Source organism: Falco punctatus, assembly GCF_963210335.1.
Source record: "Falco punctatus genome assembly, chromosome: 7".
Classification (NCBI taxonomy): Eukaryota; Metazoa; Chordata; class Aves; order Falconiformes; family Falconidae; genus Falco; species Falco punctatus.
The window spans coordinates 43,527,597-43,553,490 of record NC_137587.1 but is presented as its reverse complement, the minus strand read 5'-3'; the positions used below and the strand labels follow the sequence as shown (position 1 = coordinate 43,553,490).

Below are 25,894 nucleotides of genomic sequence, written 5' to 3'. Positions count from 1 at the left end.
AGACAGCTTGGCCAAAATGTCAGCTGATAAATGAAAGGATTTATTTGAGGACTAAACAAGGGACAAGCTTTTCAGCAGCAGCACTGTCAACCTTGCTCTGCCCATCCCCTGCAGGGTTGGGAGGAGCGGACCAGCCACTAAAGAGAAGTGGGAAAGGGCTGGTTATTTACCATTTCTGCACAGGCAATAACAGTGAAGCTCTTTGCTTTCATGCCGTGGGGGTAGCTGAAGCTGCCAGGGGTATGACAGCTCCTGGGAAATTTCTAGACCAGGAGCACAACACCCCTGTAAGAATCTGTGTGTCTAAAGATGTCTCTAGGACAGCATTGCTGGAAGGTCTGAATAGCATATAAGGAGCAACTTGTTTATAGGGAGACTCCTACAAAATTATGGTCCAGATGGATACAGTTCAGCCATTTCACCTGGCTGCCTCTGCCCACTGCAGGGTGAAGGCAGGATCCCCAAATGGAAACAAATGAAGAGCACAGACAAATTCCCAACTGCTCTAAAACGAGCAGGAGTTTTGTTGAGGCAGATCCAGAAAACTACCTTGGCACCAAAGTCCTCGGTAGTTCTCTCACGCCTAGCTGTAGGAGCTGCAGGCTCTGCCAGCAGGTGGAAGACACCTCCCTGCTAAGCGCTTGGGCACAGCTGTGGGGCTGACCCTCCTCGGGCCCCACAGGCTGCTCACACTAAATGCTGAATTGCAGCACTGAGGCCAGGCTTCTCTCCTACTTAAGACACTTTGATACCTGGCTTTTAGGAGCTCATCTTCTTTGGATCTTTTCCTAAGAGCCACCAGGATGTTTATCTCCCCATCCTATTTAAGCAATTACTCAATTACTGTTCCCAGGATAAAACCAAGAGTAAGGTCTTGACTGTACAAGTCTCATGCGTGACAAGCCCTAGGGAGCCCTGTCAAAGGAGAAACGACTGCAGCGGTAGCCCCCCCTTCAGCACCAGTTAATGCTTCGTATGCTGCCTGTCACTTAATGGGAAAGATACTGCAACACTCCATCAACATCACCCAGCCCTGATCCCCACAGACATCCCCGAGCCAGGTAAACTTCAGAGTTAAAAGCAGCAGCACTAGCAGGGGAGAAAGCCAAGATAATCCACAGTGAGACTACACCACCTGAGGACAGCTGGGAACATGCTTCTGTGTTCCTGTAGCAGTTCAATAGCAGGTCCCAGTGCATGAATCCACTCGCCTCCCTTGTTCCTGTCACCTCTGCCACTCCATCTCCTGAGTGCAGCTGCCTGAGTAAAGAATCCCTATAAACACACACACACACACCAGCAGTGCTAACTTTGGTTGTCATTTCAGGAGCACGCATTCATTTTATTTCTTAAAGGAACTTCTCAGTCCTAGGCCTTCCTAGTGCTTTGGCAGGTTTGAAGTACTTGAAAAGGAGTCAAAGGAGGGTTCCAGCAATGTTCCACTCCTGAAGATGATGAGAGGCAAATCCTCACACCTTGCAACAGACAGGCATGAGCCAGTCTAGGCTCTACACAAGTAAATGGCACTTGCACAGACTGCATTTACCTGGTGCCTATCAGATGGTAAGAGTGGCTCCTTCAAATAAACTTTTGCCTTGAGAAGGGAGGGGATCTATGAGCCTATTACATGCTCTTAATATATAGTTGTGTTTTCAAAGCACACTTCAGCTGTCAGCTGAAAAGCTCTCTCCCCTCTCTGAGCCTCCTGGACAACCACCACAAGCCAGGACCAGAGTGGCGGCACGAGACAGTGATCTCATCTGCCTCGCCATTTCAGCAGGGATGCCCAGAGAGCACTTGGACTGCAACGTCATCACTGGCTCCAAGTTTCAGCCCCAGGACTGAGGGACATGGCTTGCTCAGCCCACTGGCAAGGCTGGGAGGGGGCTTGTCAGCCCCAGCATTCAGATCTCTTGCCGTCATCTTTCTGGCAGGGGCTTGTGTGAGTCATGCATTTAAATAGATTAGGGATACAGATAAGGTGCTCTGCACATTAGCCATGACAGACATGCAGGTAGTGGATGAACAGAGAGCTGTTTTGGTCATCTTCCTAACTGGAATGATCTTTTGCTCTTCATTACCCAGCCTACTGCATCACAGCATTAGCATGCATGTCCTGACGACGCCCGGGGTGAGTCACCAAATGTAACACATTACAGTGCAACCCAAGCTTTAATAAACATGGCTTTTGGTTTTTTTTACTTGATCTCCATTTCCATAATAAAAGCTTTCTGTTACTATCTGTGCATGTACTTATCAAATCAGAATATTAACAGAGATATTCTCAATTCACAGTCACTCAATAACTTATAAGAAATGCAGAGCAGGCAGGAAAGCCAGGACACCTAGGTCCTCTGTCTTGGAGCGCAGTGCAACTCCAAGTGAATGTACTGAGTATCTGCCCTGGGAAGATTTCCCAGCCTGCTTCGGACCTACCCCTGCTGAGGTTAAAACCTCAGAGGGCTGTACAGCAGTGTGCCTGCACCACCCCGAGTCTGTGGTACTTGCCACCTATTTTGCTGGCAAAAGTAACTGGCATTCTCCAAGCTCATCCATCAGGTCACACCCACACACCAAGGAAGGAGCAGCACCATCTCCTTCTCAAAGAGAAATATCCACTTAAGCTCTGTGGGAAAGGGCTCTGGTACACACCCACCTGTATTTCCCAAGGGATGTGCCACCTTTCTCACTGAGGACCAGTCCTGGAGCTCTCACCGCGCTGCTGATCTAGGTGCTACAGTCTTGCTTCTAGATGGAGTCAAGCCTATCAGCCCCTAAAGTAGTAACTTTCTGCAGTCTCCTCATGCCTCCAACTGTTCATTCTGTGTGGCCTGGCTCACCGTGACTCGGAAACAGACAAAAATTGATACTTGACCTATCTTTTTGTGGCATGCCTGACATAGCTCTCTTCAACATTTCTACCATATTTGTTTACCTCCAATGAACTAATGTTTTCAAGATTTTTCTAACCAACAGTAGACAGGACATTAAAAAGTGCTGAGCAAGATTATTCAAAAAGAATCTAAATTAATCAATGAAAACAGCTAGATTACCAACAAAGTTATCACTGTCGCTGTATCAGAAAGATAGTGGGGTATGCTGTGTCAGGCTGATGTTTTGAGAGTTTGCTCTGTGACTATGGACAAAAGTCCTTGGCGCTGGGCTTCAGTGACTCCTTCATAAACTCATAAAGATGAAGTCATGGGATAGATGCAGTAGACAGCAGAATCCCAGAAAAAAAGATTCACAGAAAGAGCTGGTTTGAAAATTGGTTTCAGGAAATGCTGGAATAATGGGGAGGTGAAATGACTGGAGAGGCTGATCCATGGGATCCATGCTGGAAGCCCAGGGAGAAAGAAGTCGGGGAGAGGAGAAACAGGCACAGGAGGACATGGACAACCCAGGATGAAACCTAGACTGTCCAGAGAGGGCCAGAGCTGAGGGAAGGGGGGGGCAGGTTCCAAGGGGCTTCTCCACCTGGTCTCTCAAATTAGGCAATTAGACTAATTGCCTCCTGACAACAGGAGGCATCTCATCTGGGCTGCATTTGTGCCCTGACCCAGCCTGGTCCTGCCCCTGTTTTAGCCATAGGAGAGATGCAGGGTGCCCTTCAGGGGACAGCATGGCAGCACAGGGATGGTGGGGTCCTGGCACTGCCACCATGCTGGAAACCTCCAGAGCTCCTGCAGATGCCACAGCAGCACAAGGGCAGAGGGTTTCTGCACTGCCAGAGCCTGTGAGTATACACGTGTCCTTTCAAAGGGCGTAGGGTGCATTTACACCCCTTTGCTATCTCTGAGAGCCAACACCCTGAGGACAGAAGGAGCTGAAGACTCGCAAAAGCCTGCTCTAACCCATGAAGCTGAAAGGTGGAGATCCCCAGATAAGGCTGGAAGCATGCTCTGATGTTGCAGCACCAGGCATGCTGCAGCAAGTGGCACCACGCAGGGTCTGTGCTGCTGCCGGCTGCTGAGCAGGCTGTCATGCAAAATTTCAGTGCCAGTTCTCTCTATGCCTCCTTCTTCTAGCCTCTCCCCTCAGCACCAACCTTTCTGCCATAATTCCATGTATGAGCCTGACTTTGAAATTCTGCCTTTGAACTGTTGGTTGGGGTTTTTTTCCCTTCTGCAGTCAAAACTACAGCAGCTTAACCTCAGGAGGGTAAATCTCTCAAAGAAGTGCAGAGGCATTGCTCTGCTCTGTGCCTGCTAAAAAGCAGTGTGACTCACCCAGCAGCATCCCCTGACGGCACAGCAGGAGGACACATCCCTTGGACATCTTGCTCTAGGGCGTCACAGCTATTTCCTTGTCTACTTCCAGCGAGCAGAGGGGCAAGATCTATCCCTGACTCAGTAAGGACTTTGTTAAATTATGTTTTCTACCCAAGGGGATTTTTTTTTTTCTTTTTTTTGGTCTAGAGTTAAAAATGACCACAGCCACCCAGTCAGAGATAGAACCCTTGATGTTCTGACCCAAAGCTCCCTCCAGCTGCACTGGCTGTACTCTTCCCTCTTGGAAAAGGCCAGCAGCAAGCAAATCCCAGTCTATTCAGGTGGTGAAGGCCTACAGTACAGCACACAAGCCTTTGAGACATCCTAAAACTTGGGAGCTAAGACTACATGAGGGTGTGAGTGTTTCAGGTTCAGGCTTCACTCTCCAGCAAATCCTGAAACAAGTTCTGCTAAACACAGACTTGGGGAAGGTATTGAGAAATTAACTGCCTGCCCCTTACAGGCACAGGCAGGGAGGGCTTGGGTAGATCAAGGCTTGAACTCAGACGAGATAATGGAACAGCCTATAGGGAAACTATAGGGACTGCCTGTAGGGAACAGCCCCTGGGGCAAGCCATTCCAAAAACAATACTTGGATTTAAATTCAAAGAGAAATAGACTGCCTCTGAGGACCGTTTTCAGACCAGAGTGACAGCTGTGGAGTGCTGGCAGTCAAGGGACCAGGATGTGGCAGGACACAATGGCACTAGTTTGTTGGACAGTGCAGGTAAAACCTCTGGGAGTAGGGGATAATTGTGGAAAAGGCTGTTGTTTCTTAGGAAAGAGGGAGTGGAGGACTTGGCTTTTCCTTTGGCAAGCTATATATAAAAGGATGAAAAATAGCCCTTGACTGTATCCCCCCCTGCCTTGGCCAAGGTCCTGCCCTGACCAGGCTGACCTACAGGAAGTGGCAGACTCTGAATTCCCATCTGCTGGACCAACGGGAAGGTCTTTCACCTTTTTTTGATCCAGCTCTGGCATCTCTGCAAGATGCTGTGACGCACTGACAAGACATTCCCAGAGAGTCTTTTTATGTGCCTACTAATTACCTATATTTTTAATTGCAGAAAGGGAGTTTTGAAAGCCACACAAAGAGGAAAATCTAAAAGCAGATTAGTTAGGTGAAATAAAAATGCCCTGAAAGTATACATTCAGGTAGCAATAAAAAGACTTTCTATCGTTGCTTAGAGGCATACAATAAAAGTATATTTTCAGTGCTTGGCTGCCACAAATAACTGTACTACAATTAGATGTGTGTATTATAAAATTGTGTGGGCGGGGTAATTATCACCCTTTGCAGCAGAACGTATTTATACAGATCCTAAATTACAGCACAAAGAAACATCATTTGAGAAGGTTTAAAAAGATAGGTTGAGGGGGGGGGCTAAACTTTCCATTTTATTTTTGGGAAGTACTCTATGAAAAAGTAGGATGCATTACATGTTGTGTTGGTCTTGGAACGTGTAACTATGCAATCAGACTGGCATAGGCAGACTGCATCCATCTCTATTCATCACAGGAGTGTGTAAATCTCTGTGCGTCTGTGTGCACATGCACACACACCAGGCAGGACCATTACAGAGCTGTCTTTAAAGCCATGCATTGCCTCAAGTCCTCCCTGCAGCAAACTGTGCCTAATGTAGCAATCCAGACCTCACCCTGGATGTACAGACATACAGTGCAACTTACACATGCATAACTAAGATGAGAATCAGGCCTGCTTTGTGCATTGTTGTCTCAGCTTTTGGTAGGACTGCATCTGCAAATACTGCTGAAGCACATAGAAACATCATGGGTACAGCTGCAGAGAGTGGCTGGATCCAATACCCACAGGCTATTGTCTCCAAGGATCTTGCTTGCTTCCTAGTCTTTCCAGTTCTAACCTTGCATTTGGTTTCCAAATGCAAAAAGTCCTTGATCCTATAATCTACTCACTGTATAGCCTGAAATTAATTGGCCTCTTATGCCGTAGTTTGTACGGTAGCTTCCAGCTTTGCCTCTACTGTGATTTTGGGGAGATTCTCTTTATCCTAAGAAGTGCTTCTACTACATGTGGATCCATCATATTTATCTCTTATGTAAGACTGCTTAAGCACTTGCTTGCAACCTTTTAGCATCTGCCTAAAGCCACTACAGCTCATTGCAATGAGATGGAGCTTGACTGGGAGCTTTTTATTATTTTGAATCCAATATTCCCAGCTTGCATATTATATTCACAGAAGGCTTGTGAAGCTTTATAAGATTCTGTCACATACATTCAATTTTGATAGGGCTATTTTCATTGTATTTCCAGCTATATTATTTTAAAATTATCTAGCTTGGTCTTCCAAATGCCATTTTCAGTCAATTTCTTCTCCTAATTTGATGAGCATCTACTATTTCTCTCTCACTTTTTATATAGCTCTGTTAAAATTTTCTAAGAGGTCAGCTCAGAGGGCAGAATATGTTCACTATAACTGGTGTCTTCTGGATATTCTTAGCTCTGTAAATGAAATTAATATATTAACTTTCAGCAATGTTGTATTGACTCTCCATCTGTCGAAGGGTGTAGTCATATTTGGTCACAGTATTGTTTATATGAATACGGGGCCAGAGGTTAGCAAGGTCATGACTTTACTACAATAGTACTGTCTTCATGTGCCTCATTTCTCCCTTGCACGTCAGCGTTTTCAAAGGACTGGCAGAGCACGACTGATGAAACATAGCTGTCTGCAAATTCAGCGCGGAGCAAGATAGATCATTGACTGGTCTTTGTGCTGATACCACACAGCAGGATGATGCCATTGATGGAAGATTTTTTAGGGTATCCTTCAACTAATTCACAAAGTTACTGTTCTCTGCTTCTTCAAGCGCTTCCTCAAGGCACGCTTTTATATTATACCCACAGCAATGCACTGTATTAAAAAGATCAAGCTGTCATGACCAGCACATACCTATGACAGATCCACCATTAGCTGAAGCCAGTGCTGCCTCTTGGAGGCCAGGAGGATGCTCACATAGCATGCAGGAGTGCTTGTGCTTCCAACCTTTCTCAGATTACTGTCCCTGTGTGACACTTAAGGCAGACCTGGCTGATGAGGTTTCAGGTCAGGTGTGTGGGCTACTGGTATCATCTGGAACATTAAATCAATGTTCCCATTAGCACTTCCAACAAGCAATCTGTCAAGGCAGCTTTTCCAGCTTGCATAGGAAAGATTTTCCTACTTACCCTTGACAAAAGCCAGGTTTCTTACAGTGACGCTGATAGGGCTGGCAGGGGCCAGGACAACATTGTCCTCATGGCTCTGGTCAGATTCAGCAAGACTATGGACTTTTTTTTGTGAGATATACCAATTGGAAGAATTGGTACTGCTGTGAAAAGAGGGTGAATGCTGAGGTCACAAGGAAAGAAAAGAGACCAAACAGTGTCATGGGCCCATTCAGTCTGCACAAGAACAATATAACAAAGTCTTGGACTACAAACTGATGCCACAGTGAGGCATCACTTCCAAATCTATTGGAAACGTTGCACCTGTTGATCAGACTTGAAGACTTTAGAATGAACAAACAGTTGAATATCCCAAAAAGAAAACACCAGCATCTTCTGACACCAGTGGAAATGGCCAGCCTTAGAGTCAGGTTGCTGAGTTTGCTCACCAGCCACGGCATATTTTACACAGGAATGCAACAGAGAACCAGTAGGCTGGCCGAATCGAAATTTCAAGTGGAAACTGTTAGCAGCAGTTCCCACCCTACCATTCATTAACATTTTACTGTGAATGACTTCTTTCTTTCCCCTAAAAACTCTAAAGAAAAAGAATATTTTGACCAAAAATAGATGCTGTAGATCCTGATAGGAACTCTAGTTCCTTTTTCTGATTCACTTGTCTACAATGCCAGATCCTCAAATGCATTATATTTCCCATAAAGCATCAAAGCTTTGATGGGAGAGGATAAGCAAGAAACTTGAAGTGCTCTCAAAAAGGAGGGGGCACGTCGTGAGGAACACAGAAGAATGGGGACACAAGCAGCACCTAAAACTCAAGCAAAGAACAACTACCCTAGTTGGGTTCTTTGACCAGTTTAACAAAACCCACTATTTTCCATGAAAGGGGTTTTTAAAATGTTTAATATAAGACTTTAAAATTGCTGTTACTTTTTCAAGAGCATTTTGTTTGCTGAGCCACTCACATAACCAACTTCCAAAGAAAGATAGATGCCCAGTGGCCTTAAGAGAAGTTGCCCATACTGATTCTGTTTCCAAGCACTCCACAGCATTTCACGGGGACGTGCTGGATAGAAACAAGAAGCACAACTATTGTATGAGTTCTTGTCACAGTACTTCCAAGGGAATAATCTAAATAACTTTTAGGGCTGCAGCCTCACAGTATGAGCCAAGCAGTGGCTACACAGATGCTGCCACGCTCCACCCTGGATCACCTTTCTCAGTTGTGCCCACGTAAGTGGTCAAGGAATGATAATGCATACAAACAACCCTGCCAACAAAGAGGAGAGGAACAATTTTTAACTGGGACCAGTTCACTGATTCAGCATACCACCCAGCCATGGTGTGGGACTGGGTGCAGGGGACGGGAGCAAGCTGGTGCTCTTTAAGCAGGAGCTGTTTCTAAGAAGCTGCTTGGGGAACCCTGTGCAAACAGCACCTTGGTGTAAGATGCTACAAAAGCCAACAAGGTATGAAGAATCCTGAGGAGCTACACGTCATATTAAATTGAACGTAACAGTTCAACAACAGACTCCCCATTAGATGAGTCCCGAGAGCCTAAACCAGTGCCCAGTGTGCCAGACCCCAGGTGTTGCTCATTGACCACATACGGGGATGCAGAAACCATTACTGGGGTCAGTTGTACAACCAGCAGACAGGTCAGACGCTCAGAGACAGTTGCTGTGCCCTCCCTGGCCACAAGCCCCTCCCTTGGACAGAAGAATTTCTTCCTGACCCAAAGACTTTCTTTCCCCAGGCTCCCTGATTGCCAGGTCCCTGCCCTTCCACATGCCCACAGGCTACTTACTCCCGTCTAGACACCTTCAGCCTTGCCCATTTTCAACCTTCTCCAAACAGTTCCAAATGCCTCATTATTGCTCTTTCAAGGATTTAGGGTCAGAAGCTCATCCAGTCTGCCCCCACTGACTACTGCAAACCAGAGCCATACCAGTACTGGCTGGGTTTAGCCTACAAGTATTTTTTGAGGTAGCTTCTTTCTGACAGAGCACAAGAATCAGAGCACCCATCCCAAGCACAGAAAGGGCCCCCAGGTGGAGCAGCACGTAGCACACTGGTTACAGAATCATTTGGGAATCATAGAGCCATTTAGGCTGGAAAAGACCTTTAAGGTCATAGAGTCCTACCATTATGAACCTGGGTACATCCCTACAAAGTGAAGGAGGCTAATGCCACACTTGCACTGACCCAGAGCCCTCCTGAGGCATGAGTCCCCGGTTCCCTGCTCCACATGCAGTCAGTGCAGTTTGGTCCCCATCTCCAGGTTTCCTGAATATCTGCAGCTGTTATTTCAGGGCCAGTGAAGCTGTTTTCCTTTGTAATGTGACACAGATTTATAACAAGATATTATTGTGGAATATATTTACCCTTTTCACCCAGCCAAAAAAAAAAAAGGCTGAAGTATTAGTAATATGCTCTACAAATAACTGAAAAAAAAATTATAACTTGAAAATATGTAGACATTTTATCTCAGAAATTTTCCCTTTTCTGTTTGTACTTGAGGCTTTGATGAAAGGCAGATTTTTAAAAGAAGCATCTTCTTTCCTTGAAATTTTCCATTTTTAACTGCAAGAGAACAACCACTTCAGAAGAGAACAAGAGTATTCAGCCAAAACCCTTGACATTTTTCACCAACGATTTCAACAGACTCGTTTTGGGGGTCCATTGTTTCTATGTTGATGAAAAATCTGTGCAAAATGTTTTCCCCAGTCAGTTTTGAAAATGGATATTAGAAGTTCCTGCTTCTTTTATTGCATTTTTCTCCTATGAGCCCTTCTCACCCAGGTTTACTATTTTTATATTGTGTCCCAGCTGCTAACTAAGCCTTGGCTTAGTGCTCTTACTGCAGTGATGAGGCATTTCCATTTCTGATTTCTAGCATATGTTGCACTTAATATAGCACTGCCCTTGTGCACCAGTTACCCCAGAAAAATGGCTGTGCTAGCAATCTAACAGTGGTATAGTCCCTTGAGAATGTCCAGGGCATGAAACCCTATGCCAATATGCAGATGTAACACGGTTAATAGAACAATAATAGATCCCTGAACTATAGGGGGGTGGGGGTGGTGTATGTACACAGAAAGATGTTCGATAATGCGATGAAAGCTTCTTTTTTTAGCTTTCTATTCAATGAATTTGGAAAAAAATATCTGCAAAAGAGCCAAGAGATAATGATGAAAACCTGAACAATTAATTCTGAGGATGAGGCATCCAGACTGAGCTGATTATTTTTTCTCTCTCTTAGGTCTGTAGCCTGGACTAGATGATTGCAAAGACCAGGCTCTTGTGCATGATTTATCAGACTATCCTTTTCAAAGAGGAGGAGACACTATACTGCAAGGGCTGTCTTTCGCAACATGTTTTGGGCAACCAGAGCAGAACATTTGAAAACAGAAAATAAGCAGTGCATTTGAAACCACTATTAAACATAATTAGCAACAATCATTTGCTGATCTCTGATACTTTGCATGATACCATTGAGCAATGTCACAGGAGATTTTTATAGTGGCTGCATCCTGCAAGATACTGAGCTTCCTTCACTTCTGGAGACAGCAGGAGAAAACCATTGCCAGCACTTTGCCATAGGCACAAGTCAGGCCTGGTGACTCGAACCCATTTTTGCTTTATTCCAGGAAAAATTTAGCTCAGCACACAGCTTCAGGGCCATAGGGTGAAGACAGTTTTCAGCTATGTATTAGAGCATCTTATCTCCTTGCCCTGGGACACAGCCCAGACAGAGCTTGTGAAGGTGCAAACTGGAACACTTCCAGGCTTCTGGGTGGTTCAGCTAAATCTGCACACTGGATCTAGCAAGCAAAATCCACCTTAAAACCCAGCTTTTGGCTGACACAGGAGTTTTTGAAAATGAGTGTTATCTCCCATCCATGCAGTGCAGCAGAAGTGTGACATGCAAACACGGGGGTGGGAGCACTTCCCTGCTGCAGGAGTAATTGTACTTCCAGTTAAATCAGAAGTCAAAAAGAAATTTTACACAGGAGATAAACAGTGCATCACATAAGACTTTGTATAAAGTAAATTGTCATCAGATTTATTGCAGTTAGAAAAAGGCTGTTCTATCTGTTGATGTAAAATACATACTTTGTTTTAAGAGGCTAGTGAGAAAGAAGGAAGCAATATATTTGGGGTTCCTTGTTCCGGGGCTTTCTGTGCAGGGACCTGTCAAGCTTTTGGAACAGAAATGTTTTAAAATACATTAGAAGAAAATAGCATGAAATGATATAAGATACAAATCTGAAGCAGGAGGGTTTGATCAATTTTGCTTGTATGTGTAGTATTACAAGAAAACAAACAAGAAAAATCAGATCTAATATCAGTAAATTCTGATCGTTTGTTGTTTGGTTTTCCCTCCAAGCTGGAGAAAAAGGTAAAATATTGAAGTCCTTTCCAGAATTTAAGTTCAAAGTTTATTTAAACTATGAAAGATCTTGTTTTAACATGTTGTTAGAAATGGCTTGCTTCAAGGCTGTTTGGCAGTATCTTGGCGACTATTGCAAGTGGGTGTCTGCGCATGCATTGCTCTTATTCTTTTTTGTGAGTTGGACTTCATACCCAGAATATATCTCCTGTGATACCTCTATAGGAACCATGATGCACCACAAAGCCCAATCAAAGCAGATACGATGGTCAAGGAGTCAGGTCTGCGCAGTGGGCAGTGCTTTTAAGACATGGACAGACCCAATTTAACAATGACCTGATTCAAAACAAGATGCTTCAGTTTGTTGAATCAAACTAATTGGTTTATATTTTAATTTTTTTTTTTACCTCGTGGACTTTTTAAAAATAAATACAAGGTTTCTTTAAACTAGATTTTGTAGAAACTGTGTATCCCACCAAAACCAATCAAAGTGCACAATTCCTTACCGGGTCTTATGGACAAGAATATTGCATTTAATCGAAAGATCATTAAAAAAAAAAAAATCACTCTGAAAACTGGTCATCACAATTCTTTGTCCTTTAAGCTGATACTTTCCCATAAGTCACACAAAAATCTCAACAGGAAAGACAATGACTCTTGATTGGAAAGACAAGGAGGCCCGTCAGTAAACTCAGATCACAATTAGCACCAGCTGTAACCCAAGTGAACTCCCCAATTTAATGGTTCATAGGAGAACACATACATACAGTAAAAGCTACCAAACCAGATCAATTCACTCTCCTACCCCCAGACTCCCCTCCTCCCCCAGGTCCTTCAGACAAAAGTCTATTTCCCTCCTTAACTGTTAAAAATATTTTTAGAGCTCTTGAAATATGGAAAGCAGAAAAGGAAGAAAAAAAACAATAGAATTTGACACAAAAGCACCCTTCTCATTAGGGCTTTTTAAATAGCATTAGAGCTCATTGAATTTCATGCACTAATAACATTCCTACTCAATCCAAGGCAAACCAGTCAAATCTAAATCTATCAAATTTTACAAGCAAAGGAATATTGCCAAGTTCTAATATTTCTCCTGCATTCATTGTCAGAATGGGGTAGGGAGTCTCTTCCAAACTCCAGATTTCCCTTTTTTCAAATCCCTTTTAAAGCTACTACTCCATAGTGATTTAAAAAAAAAAAAAAATTAAAAAGGAAGTTTAATCTCAAGAGCAACATTTGTATAAGATTCTCAGATACACAGCATTTGGGGAGCAAAGCAGTTGTGAAGCTAGCTTTAGCAGAGCGATCAGCCAGGATTTGAGATTAAAAAGTAGCTAAGATCCTACCAGACAAAGCCCTTGGGCAGATGAAGCTGATTGTGACAATAATAAAGTCCCCAAAGATGCAGAGGCTTGTCTGAATACTTGGCCAGTCCACACCAAGCTGCATCTTCAACTTTGAAAAAGCAGCCAGCAAGCCTGGTGCCGCTGAAATCAATGAGACCAGTCACAGACTTGAAGGCGAGCATGGGGTGTCGGTTCCTCTTGTGCTGCAGGGCCCAGAACACTGCTGGATTGTGCCCCTCCTGCATAAGCAGTTAGGGTCACCCAGTTAATTGCAGAGACCCGCAGTCCCAGTCATCTCCAAATAGCCTTGCTAGACATGCCAGCCGCTTGCAAAACCTTGGTAGGAGCTGTACGAGGTGCTGTGGCTGCATGAACAGCTGCCTGGTGTGTGTGTGTGATACATTTTCAGTGAATGGCTAGTGAATATAACTGATAAGGAGGAACAGAGCATGTAGTTAGAGCTCATTTTGTATGGTATGGTATGTCTTGGGGGTTTTATGGGTTTAATATATTCACTGCTCATACTGGATCTCAGCACAGACCTCCAGATGAGAATACCTACTTGTGATGCAGGTTGCACTACAACTCATTTATAATGAATATAACAACTTGTGAAGTGGATTTAGAAGTCATTGAGTTATAGATTATTTGGGTAAGCGGGGCACAAGCACTGCAGCAACAAAGCCATTTAAATATTAAGGAGAGCTATAAACCGAGAAGAGAACGGACGTCAGGGTAATATCATGTCAGAACATGCCCTCCAGAGAGGGACCACTACTGTGCATTGATCAGAAAGAGCTCCAGAAACCATTCTGAAAACCCATAAAGTTCAGTCATAAATGCAGCCAGAAAGGTGAGCTTGCAAAGACTGGCAAATAGATGGAATACAGAAGTTGGACCATATCCTGCCAGCCTTATCTCGTGAGCAATCCCACAGCAGGTTTCTCTTCCCTGGTCTGTAAGCGTCCCCACCAACAGTTTTAATCCAGTGAGTAGGGGTGGGAAAGTCATGCCCTTGGACTGAAAAGCCATTTCTGGGAGGATTTTCACTCTCTGTGTATCAATTCTGTTAATGTCCACCAGCACCTTCCTTGTGTCTAAAGGAGCCCATTTCTGGAGAGGTAAGATGCCTTGTAGGCATCTGTTATTTTACATCACACCCAAGGGTTCAACTGGCATGGAATACAGATCACAGGATTAACCCTTGCTGGAAATACCATGTCCAAGACAAATCCTAGGCTATAAACTGCCAGCTGGACCTAGCACAGGGTTTTATTCCTGCTACAGCCACTGGGATGCTATTCCTGAAGACAAGTCATTCAGTCCTTACTGATTTCAATCTAAAACTGGTGGCAGAAAAGAAGTAATGAGATTGCCCAACACTGCATGATGCTAAGAGCTTTTGGAGAGATACTGAACACCCCCTGAGCCCGCAGAAAACGTACAGCTTGTGACTGCTCCAAAGCCACCCAGCAGAGTCTGATCCACACGCCCAGAAAATCACAAAGGGCTTCACACACAGTGATTCAGATGAGTAACCTGAATGGAACTATTGCCAGTGGTCACCATCACTTGCTGCAGAGCACCCACCAAATCAGATATGCCCATCCAAGGAAGAGCTGCAAAAGCGGGATCTGGCAGATGACTGAAGAGCAGCAAAAATACTTGGGAGTCTGTACAGAACAACCAGGAAAGAAAAAATTAATGATCACCCAGGACAAAAATACTGCCGGTTCTTCCAAAATGTGCTCATAACGTAAGCAGCAAACAAAACAGGCTTTTCAAACTTGCCTGGCACACAAAACCTGCTTAGTTCAGAGGCATTTCATTAAAGTTTCAGAGCCTCTCTTGAACCGAGCACTGTCCCTCCCTGCCACACTGAGCGCACAGGCACAGCGACATGAGGTTGCAAGATTCAGCAGGAAGCCGCTTGAAGAGCTCAGCGAGAGAGGTAAGCATCAGCCAACTCAAGGGCAAGCAGTGCCTGAAAAACAAGAGGTTCTTGTTTGGCATGCAAGGGCGCTTTGCAACAGTCACTTATTTCAAGTTTATCCTCTTCCCTCCCCCCACCTTCGCTTAGGGAAGGCTCTCCCATTTTTTGCAGCATCAGGGAAAATGCTCTACATCTGGCTGATGGGCCAGAAGCACCTGGCACCACCTACATGTAGCTAGCAGTTGCTTTTATCATGAAAATTGAAGCTGCTTTGGCTGATGAAACACTCTACCCAGCTTAAAAATGCTGAGGAGCAAAATTCAGGGTGAAGTGCAGGAAACTGTGAAGGTGTGAACTGTTGTTTAGTGAGCACAAAGAGAAACATGCTCCCAGTGAGATGGAGACTGGGGAGAATGGATAGCTCTGTCTCAGTGCTACCCCTAGTCTTGATACAATTTATAGCATGTCATTATAACCTGTAATAATAATCTAATGGGAAGGCACAGCTGGCACTTCTGAAACTCTTGGATGTGAAGGTCACTCATTTTATCATCAAGACAATCTTTTAAAAGCACTGTTGGTGTGAAGCATTAATGGGAGGTGATCAAGGCTTTTCATCTAAAGCCTTTTATCGACAGTAAGCTGTGGTGGCACATCATGCACCTGAAGACTGGGATGCCCCACTGAGCAAGCACGGCAGGGTACCAGGCCCTGAATCAAACATCCCAGACATCCAGGAAGGAGGCTTCACGCTACGTTACTCCTTGCAGGCTGCCATCTTCAGCAATGGCCAGTGAAGCAGTGCAAAGGCAAATTCCAGCACACGTAGCTCCGTCCAGAGCGTCTGCCACTCTGTCACCCAGGTCGTGGCATGGTGGAGGCACCTCGCCAGAGGGAGTGGCTTTTAGTAGGGTCAGACCTCACCTAGAGCAATTAGTGGCAAAGACTAATAACAGGATTAATTAGGGTACTGCCAGAAGAGACTAATTGTCTACTGCAAGACTCTCTAACACATTTCTTGGCCGAAAGCTTCTCAGTGATTTGTGTAAGAGCTCAGCAAGCCAAATGCAGGCATAGACCTAGAAGAAAGGTGAGAAGGAAAAGCATAGTAAGGGGCTGTGAAAAGAGAGGGAAAAGCCCTCCTTTCATAGGGCTTCTTTATAAAATAGACGGACAAGGTCCCACTGAGCCTTGCCGATTAAAGCCACACTAACACCAATGGATGACAAGGTCCCTTCTCTGCTAATGTTTGATGAGTTCCAGAGTTCACATTTGTCTAATGGATAGGTGAGTAATTTATATTTTAATCTTCACTGAAGAACAGCAAAACAGCACAGTTTTTCCCTTGCCTATGATACTCATTCCTTTCAGGCCAGAATTAGAAATGTGTTAAATACAATTAATCTAATGCCTTACATTCTGTATTTTACCTTTTACAGACACTTCGAATGAGGAGACACATTACTGCCTTATTAAAAAAAAAAAAAAAAATGCCAGCAAAACATTACTTTCTACAGGGTTCTTTGTATGCATAGCAGAGGAGATGTAAATTCAATTACACAAATTGAATATACATCACTCACTTTATAAAAAAATCTAAGGATCAGGAATCACATTGTACTTAAAAGAGTTTGAACTACTGGATATTCTTTTTCTCCAAGATTATAAGAAAGAACTCCTCAGAGTTAAGTCCTGAAAATCTGGCCCTTAGCATCTTGCTGTTGCCCTGGGGTTATGAATCAGAGGTACTGTAAGACAGTAAGACAATTCCACAGTACATCCATCTCAGTACTGCCTGGGGCTGCCTGGGAAAAACAGTCCAGTCCCATACAGAAGTGTGAAGTTTTTCAGAAACATTCTTCATCCCAGACTGTGGCAAGAGGCCAGTACTTCAAACATTTTTGGTTACACTGAAATCCCCCAGGACCACATTTTGGAAACATCAAAGCACAACATGCTCCCCAGCATTCTCCAGCTGCTAGTCTGGCACAGTGATGAACTGCTTTGGATTAAAACTGGCATGGTTGCTCTCTCACCTATTCCTTGAAATAAGTTAAAATTCTATTGTTGCTGCTCCTTCAAAGGCCTGCACCTCGGAAAAGCACATCACAACCCACAAGTGTGAATCAAAGTTTTCTGAACTCTGGTAAAACCGGCCAGTCCCTCCTTGGGAGTATGGGGTGCTTAAACACCCATCTGGGATTCATGGCTTAGCAGGCTGATAAGAAGCCAGAGAGGTGAGCTGACGAGAAACCATCAGGAATCCCTTGGAGAAGTCTAGGATTGAGAAAGACCTCCAAGAAAAGTCCAGGCCCTTGAGGAAGTACAATTCCTCAGCAACAGCTCACCCTCATGCTCATTTCTCCCACACCAAGCGGCTGCGGTAAATGGTAAATCCACTGAGGGGAATTCCACACTACCTGGTTTCCTGGTATTGCGCCACTGAAGAGCTCAGGTCACACTAATTGCTGCTTAATGTTCACTGCCCACAGCTTTCAGCAGCAGGGTTTATCTTACCAGGTGCATCTAGCTTCCCTCGAGAAAGAACCTGCGCCAGTACCAGTCAGGTACATGAAGAAAGATCTAATCCAGGACAAGGTGGAGAAGGTAAGGAAGACAAGGAGAAAACAAGTGGAGAGTAGTGGGAACTGGTAAGAGCTAGAGAGGGGAAAATCTGGAATAGCCATGAGACAATTCTTCCAGCTGGCTAGGATTTGTAATTCACTCCTGAGGGACATATGATAAAGTAACCCTGAGTAAGGGCAAAACTCTGGCTTCCACCATGCAGGATCAGCTGTTAGAAAAAGCTTTCTTTCAGGATTAGGAGGTAACTTGCCAGCCTCCCTGTCCAAGTCTGACACCAGGACCCAATTCCCTGGCTCACAGCAAGGCTGTTGCATAAATACAGAATACTTGCTCCATCACCTGAGCAATGAGGCTTCCCAGCAGGCTGAACAATCGCTCTCCATCCTGACACACTGAGCCGATCACTAGCCATCCCTCACCACAAGTATTGTTTACACTGCACATTTGGGATGTTGGATAATCACGTTCTCCCTTTTATTCCCTCTTTCACTTATCCATGTCAGTATTTTATTGACTTAAAGTTGTTACTCAGCTCTGCCTTTGCCTTTTCCTTCCTACCACCAGTATGATTTAACTAAAATGAATTATTTGTTTATTCCAGTAAAGTTTTTCCCCACTCTGGAGCCAGGCAAGAAGGAGAAATAAGCTTAATTTAGAAATATTTGAAATTCCTGAAATAGATGACAGCTGAGAGAAGACTGGCATGTTAAATCATTTCACTTCATAAACACCCTGCTCTCATTTAGGCTTGACAGATGTAAATGCCAGCCAGGTACTACCTACCAGTAATGCTGCCTTTCCTTTAATTATGCAAATACATAATACGAAATCCTTTCTATGTACATTAGCCATCTGCAGAAGAGTGGATCTATAGTGCTTTTTTCTGCATTTTTTCATTTACGTCATGTGCAGTGGTGGGAGGACAGGCTTGACACCTTCTTCAGGTTAAATAACTGAGATCATCAAATGCTTTGCCTTAACCTTACAAATCATGTCACAAGTTCTGCCAGTGTCCTGTCCTGGATAACATACTCTTTTTTTTTTTTTTTTTTTTTTATACAGTCACCAAGAAAAAATACCTACTAGGCCTGCAGTAACTGTGGTGATGAGATAGCAGGATAAGGCCAATCTATAAGAAAGCCTGGTTTTGCAGATGTATGCTCTATAAAAATGCCTACCAGACAAAATAAGAAACTGAAACACGTTATCCATTTAGAAACCAGGCAAAAGCCACATTCAGCAGCAGATTGAAATTCAAACTGAACAGGAGGTTTCAAGCCAATTGCCAGGTCCACCAAGAAGCAACACCACCTGCTCTGCATAACAGACTCCTGGTTATATTGGCAGGTGCAGGGAGATCTGTTTTGGGCACGGCGCTAAGGTCACAACACAAGTTTACTGAAGGTCACTCTGAACACAATATACTCCAGAGACCTTGGTTATCTCAGCTGAAGACTGCAGGCGGTGGAAGTATGAGATGGTGATATGTTTCAAATAAAGAGATCCCCATATTTTATGTTTTACACTAAAGCAAGGAGATTTTCCATCAGAATTCCCAGCTGCAGTCTCAGACCCAGTGGCTGCCCCTTGCTCACGAAGCGGTTCACTCAAACAAGCAGCTTCCAAATGATGGCATTTTCTTGCTAGGTGTGAGTGCCAAGCAAACAGTCAGCCAAAACTGATTGTTTCAGAGGTGGTAAGTTAAGTTATTGCAGCGTTCACCTCTTTGCAAGTGATGCCTTGCTGTGGGAGGGGGGAACAGGAGCCTTTTCTCACTTTTATACTGTCCAAGCAGATGAACAGTCAAAAATACAGGGGCAAGGGATTTGACAGTGAAAAAACAGGCAGAACTTTCTGTCCGATACAAGTGGCTCCTGCCGCTATGACAGTCCAAGCACCAAAGGACATCTCCGACACCCTCTCTGGGACCCCAGGGGCTTCAGTCAGGATCAGAGCCCTTCTGTGCTGAGCACTGGGCAGCTGCATATATACATAACATACATAAAACCAGCCCATGCCCCAAGCAATTTATACAGTGTTTAAGATGCTATAATTAAGTGAAGCAAGATGGGAAAAGGGGGGAAAGGCAAAGATAGGTCAGTATCTTCAGGTTTCCTGCCTGGAGTGAGACCACGCCATCCAGTCACCCCGTCGCCAAAACCTTTATCTTCCACCTCTCTCCCTTTTTCAGTCCCATGTGCGGGGTGGAACCAGTTAGCCTGTCTAAAGCTGACACAGAGACCCTTTCCCATCATATCACATCACTCAAGGTACTTGGGAAAGTGAAAACAGATCCCTGGGTCTGTATCCAAATTCCATTTTGATTCTCTCTGCACAACCTCCTCTGGAAAACACTTGAGACTTGGCATAGGTAAATGCTTCCTGGAAGGAAAAAAAAAAAAAAAAAAAAAAAAAAAAAAGTCCTCAGGATGACAGAAGCTTGTGTCACCTACAGATGGTAGATCCAGTTCTCTGCCTAAAACTCTATCTGCAGTTGTGTGGCTTTAATAGAATTGTTCATAGCTCCTTCTTCTCAAGGCATGCACTGATAATGACAACTGAGGTAACCTCGTTAATTCTATCATTCAGTGAAGGAATGTTCCAGTGTTTCAGACATCTCCCCAAAAAATTCAGGAAGAAAACAGCACACTTGCTCTCTCCACTTCCTTGTTAATTCCAATCAGTTGCATGCTCTTCCGAGGTCATTCAGCTCTGCTGCTGCATGAGTAAGAGAAGATCTTACAAAGGGACAAAAAGATGCTTGGTGTATCCTGAGAACCATAAGCAGTTTTCACGTTGCCAAGCACAGCTGAAAACCTTGGGGGCAACAATTAGGAGGACCGCAGGTTTTCATGCCTGCAGCAAGCTGTGGCAGTTCCACCCCAGGAGCCTCAGAGATGCCAAGACTGAGCCAATATAAAATCTGCCCAAGAAAAACATATCTCAGAGCAGCAGTTCCAGTGCTATGAGCTCCACAGGGGCAAGTAGGCCAGCACCAAGTCCAAAAACCCCACCAAATGGTCTGCTGGGACTGCCAGGCGGTGTCGTGGCCAGGCCCTGAGGATGTGTAATCTCAGGTGAGTCACTGAAAATGTTTTACCTTTTTTGCCCCTTGTGAGACCTCATGGTATCCTTCTCTGCCCAGGAGGTGCTTGTGTACTGGTCAGGTCAGGACTTGGGCTAGCAGGAGCAGGGGCATACAGGATCTAGCAAAATTCTGACTGCAGCAAGTAAGAGCAAACATTCGTGTGCTATACATTGTACATATACATATTTAATACAGAGTTCTGAATGTATAGGTTATAAAATTTTATATAGGACATTAAATATATAGAATACTAATTTCAGCACTAGGTTGCCCCTTAGATTGCTGAATTGTGTCAGCTCCACTGCATTTCTGGCATACTCAGACGCAAGCTCAGGCAGGGATGTTTCTCTTCTACTCGGCCATGTAGCCTGTCCTCGGGGAAGAGTTCAGAAAGAGGTACTCCTTACTGTGGCAAAACCAGCAGCACATTTTAAACCTACCTCTAAATAACCCTGACAGTCTCTCCAAAAAAAGGATTTGGTTTCCTTTGGCAGCAGCTTCTGCTTCACACCCAGATGGTTTCTGTGCCCACCCCAGCGGGCTCAGCCCAGCCCAAAATCTGTCAGGGCCTCTGACAGAAACAAACCCCAAAGAACAGCCCTTCACTTCTCAAGATGCACAGAAAAATCTCCTCCGTGATGCAAATTCCAGATCTTTCCCCACCTTTTGCATGGCCTCCTCTCCACCACCATCCCTGAGCTTGGCTGCCACCAAATTTGACTGATAAAAGGTGACAGCTCTATTATATTAATTCACCCCAGAAAATGGAAAAAAATCTCAAATGCCTTTCATATCAAACACATAACACATTACAGAGTTTCTCTGCATGCTCTGGCTTTGCTTCCGAAGGAAAGGCGGCTGTTGAGCAGAGTGCTCCCCAGACTGGAGGAGGCTCTTGTCAAACAAATGGCAGATTGTCACTTATTCCTATTTTCACATTATGCACGCATGCAAGATTTAAGTATGCTTGTGCTCTCTTTGGGTGATCCGGTGTGATAGATGCCTGCAGCCACCCCAGTCTAAGCGACCCAAGCCCTGTCTGTAGGGCCTGAAAGGTGCATTTGTAGAAGACAACCCTTAGGCTAAAGTGCTCCAGTACATGAACTTACACCAAGAGACCCTGTCTTATCAGAAAATTAATAAAAGCAAAAGCCCCAAATCTTCCTAAAGTAGGAAACTTTACTCTCCAAACTGTCACGCTATATAAACTCAAAATGCCTCCTGTAACCACATCTTTTAATGACAACCTGCTTTCATCCTTGCAATCCGCTGCCCATTGCACCATTATGGATGCTTAACAGCTTAAACACCCATTTTAATATCAGCTAATTGCACCAGTCTGTGAAATGTTTCTCCACATGACAATAATTCCCAATACTGTCATTTGATCCCATGTGTCTCAAGTCTTTTTCTTTAGTTCCCTTTTACAAAGCCTGTGCTACGCTTCATCCCTTTACTGCACCCTGCGTGTTGGCAAAACTCCCTCTTCAACCAAGATTAACCACAAGAAAAGAACCTGGACCAAAGAACCCATCCTGCCTGATAAAGAGGTTATTTATTGACAATCTTCACAATTTGTTCAAGCCAGAGTGCACTGAGGGAGACAGTTGTCTCCAGTGTCTTTAGGAGTTAGTGGTTTTCCCACGTTGCATTTGCTTTCTGAGCAAGGCAGCTCACGCACCTCCTGCCCTGAGCTGGGTCTTTCTTGGAGGGCATCCTTAAGCCTGCAACCACCTTTTCCACATCTTCCCCAAGTTTCTGACCAGGCTCTCTGTCTCCAAAACAAGCTCAGCCCCAGTGGAAACAAAGCAAATGTCCCCTGGACACCCAACCCATGTCAGGAAAATGACCCATGCAGCCAACTTTGTAATAAGCACAAATTGGTCAGAAATGCTGAAAACACTTGACCGTTGTCTTTTCTGCCTGTGTACAAAGGAAGGAGCAAAGCTCCCAGACTCCAGTCACAGCCCAAGGACTCGGGAGCACAGCGGGTCCCTCTGAGCCCCGGCAAACAGAAGGCAGCAGGATACGGAAACTTCCCTTGGCAGCCAGACATGCCTTTTACAAAAGCAGGGGAACCAAATGCATTTTGCCACTCCTCGGTTTTGGGCCAGTTCCCAAAGCCTCTTTGTGCTACGCCGGGCAGAGGAAGCCGACCACCCGGAGGAACAAAGGGCTGGGGGACAGCCCCGGTTTCGGGCTGCTGCCACTCGCCTTGGCGTCAGACTCGTCCCTGAAAATCCCTCCCAAGCCTTTTCCTTTAAGACTTTGTCCAAAAGCCTCCACAGTCTGGGGACCGCACACCATTCAATGGCCTTGGGGCCAGACCCTTCCTTTACATCACCCTACTGACCACAGGGGTAGGGAATGGTTTTACAGCAGTTCCTGGGAAACAGAGGAAAAGCAACAGGCGGTCAGACATGCATCGTCTCCTTAACAGAGTTTTCCGGTACAGAGTCCAGCCAGTTAGATGTCTGAGTTGGACTCTGACAGAAGAGAATTATTTTAAAATCTAACAATGAAAGATTGTTCATTTCATTACAAAGTGGGGAAAAAAAAGAGTGTAAGAGAAGGAAAGTCTCTTCTGCAGTAGTTTCTCAGGCACAAGAGAGAATATGAATAGGTTTTGTGGGAGCAAAAGGGGAATTGGTGACACCCTTTTACTCTCTTACGATACTTTGCTACGAAGGAGAGGAAATGCACATTTAAAGAGTGCTTAAAGTGGATGCACTTGCAGACTCACATGTTCATTCAGCATTGCTCCTTGGGGTGCTGCAGCCAAAAGTCCCACAGAGGGGTGTCTCCTCCTCTCAGCGTAGCCCCCACACCCAGATGGGCTGGTTTGGGAAGCTTCATGGACCCCCAAGCACATGGGAAAGTAGGGCTTGACAAAATGAGCAGTCTCTGCCTCCATGTCAGACCACATCTCCTGCTTCCCCTCCCCAGCCCACTAAAGTAGTTTTCTGAGTGTGTATGAGACCAAAAACCTAGCAAAGGACAAAGGGAACTCATTAAGTTGTTTTAACAGAAAGAAGAGACCCTCTCAAGTAACTGTATGTGGCCACAATGGCCAGAAAAAGGATAGCCTTCAACTGCCATCCATGTCTGCTGACCTCAGAGGAATATGAAAAATCTCACAGCTTTTGGATGAGAAACTGGAACATAACTGGAACATCTGCATCATTAAAGTCGGGTGCAGGAGGCAGCGTGGGCGAGCAAAGGACACGGAGGCACTTGGGGACAATGCTTTCTGCCATGGCTCCAGTACTAATGTACCACACAACTTGTGGTAAGTCACTCCTATTCCCAGCCTCCTCCAACCCATCTCACCATAGCAGGGCTGTGTGTGTACACACAGGTCTTGCTGGAAACCGGGTCTGACCTCAGCTGGGGCCTTTAGGCCTCACTGGAACAAAACACAGTCGTGCCACCTATAAGGATAGGCACTTACATGAATTTAGTCGTTCAGGAAATTCATCTGCCGGTAGGTTTAGTGAGGAGGAAGGTACCACACAATCACATCACCCAACCCCATCATGCAGCCCACCTCTGTCAGGCCACTGCAGCCCCACCTGTCCTCCCAAAACCAAATCTGAAAACCATGAAAATAAGTTTCTTGACTGCCAGAAAAGTCAGAGGCTAGGAAACTCACACAGTATGGCCTGTGCACCTAGCATTTAGGAGGTTATTTCCCTGTTGCTGGGGAGATGCAGTTCTGCTGGGGATGGGGATTTTGCTCCCTATCGCCCTCCTGTCAGAGGCCACACCAGTCAGTGCTAATGGAGGGGTGAGACTTTGCAGCCCTCTCTTTTTATCCTCCCTGGGAAACCTGGATCTGATATATTCCGTGTATCCTCTCTGTTTTGTGTATTAGCTGCATGGCATTAGTCTGCATTAGGAGCAGCAGTTCAGCCGCTGACTTGGAGAAAGAAGTGGAGAAGACTAGGACAGGAGTTTCTCCCACAGCTGAGAGATCCCACGTGCTTGAGGAATTTCCTTCTTTTGCTCTACTAGTAGCCGTAAAAGTGAGTGATGGGGCAAACCTGTTATCGTATTGCAGTCTGACGTGCCTGTGCTCACACTCCCTACCTTCCCACTGGATGAAAAGCATAAACACCTCTCCCTCACAGCCCGGCACACAGAGACCGGCAGCTCCGCCGTGGAGGTGGCCAAGGAGAGGAGGTGCAGCATGGTTTGGGTTTCTTGCCAAGGGAACTCAGGGACAATCCAGCATGGTGAAAAATCATCAGAAAGGCTGCACTCTGAACTCCCCCTGCTCTGTCTCTATCAACTCATTCCTCATCCAGTTACTACAAAAAAACTCTTGGAGTGCTCAGAGGTTATGTACTACGGTTTGGCTGTTTGCCAATCCAGTGGAATTTATGTGGGCTTTTTTTTTCTTTTTTTTAAGATTAAGGCCTTAAAACTCCTGTTAGAACTGGGTCCTGCAACACAAACCTCCTTTGCTATGGCTTAGCTGCCAAACATTGCATCAGCCATCACAATAGCCTGGCACCAACTAAAGAAATACTGCATCTTCTCCTTGTGCTCGGCTCAGATCACAGATGTCAAAGTCATCGATGGCTGGAGCTGCTTGGAGATTCCAGGATGAGACCAAAGTTTTGTCAAAACATTCAAGTCCCCTGGAACAGGAATTGCTTTATTCAAAGCCTCTCAAGTCTGATAAATGTTAGTTTGGTGCAGGACAGAGGTTTCCAGTGGGTCAGCAATGAGAACCAGGACCAGTTTGAAGGCAGGTGATGAATGCAGGCAAGACTGCAGGGCCCCAAACAGCTGTATAATGTCACTGCAAAATTGGCCACCATCCTGATAACAAAGCTGTTTTCACCAAGCAGCTGCATGGTCTAGGGACATCCACTTTGCCAGAAAACTGGAAATATTTTACTTATGTTCATAGTGAGATCAAAAGCAGACATACAGAAACCAAAATTTCTGGCCAAACAGATTGCCTGGTTTCCAGGCAACTGTCTTCACAATCTCAGATCCAGCTTTCTACCTCCACCCTCCTTGCACTCTCCACATCCTCACTCAGGTTTATCACCTTCCTGAGG

At 45.0% G+C, this 25,894-nt stretch overlaps 1 long non-coding RNA gene across 1 annotated transcript in view; it reads right to left on the bottom strand.

The window, feature by feature from the left end:
• Positions 1-25,894, bottom strand: part of LOC308067147 — a 65,469-nt gene extending 39,575 nt beyond the window's left edge. Inside the window, exon 1 of the long non-coding RNA XR_013929462.1 lies at positions 1-25,894. This exon is cut by the window's left edge and continues 27,906 nt beyond it. This is a non-coding gene — a long non-coding RNA (uncharacterized lncRNA).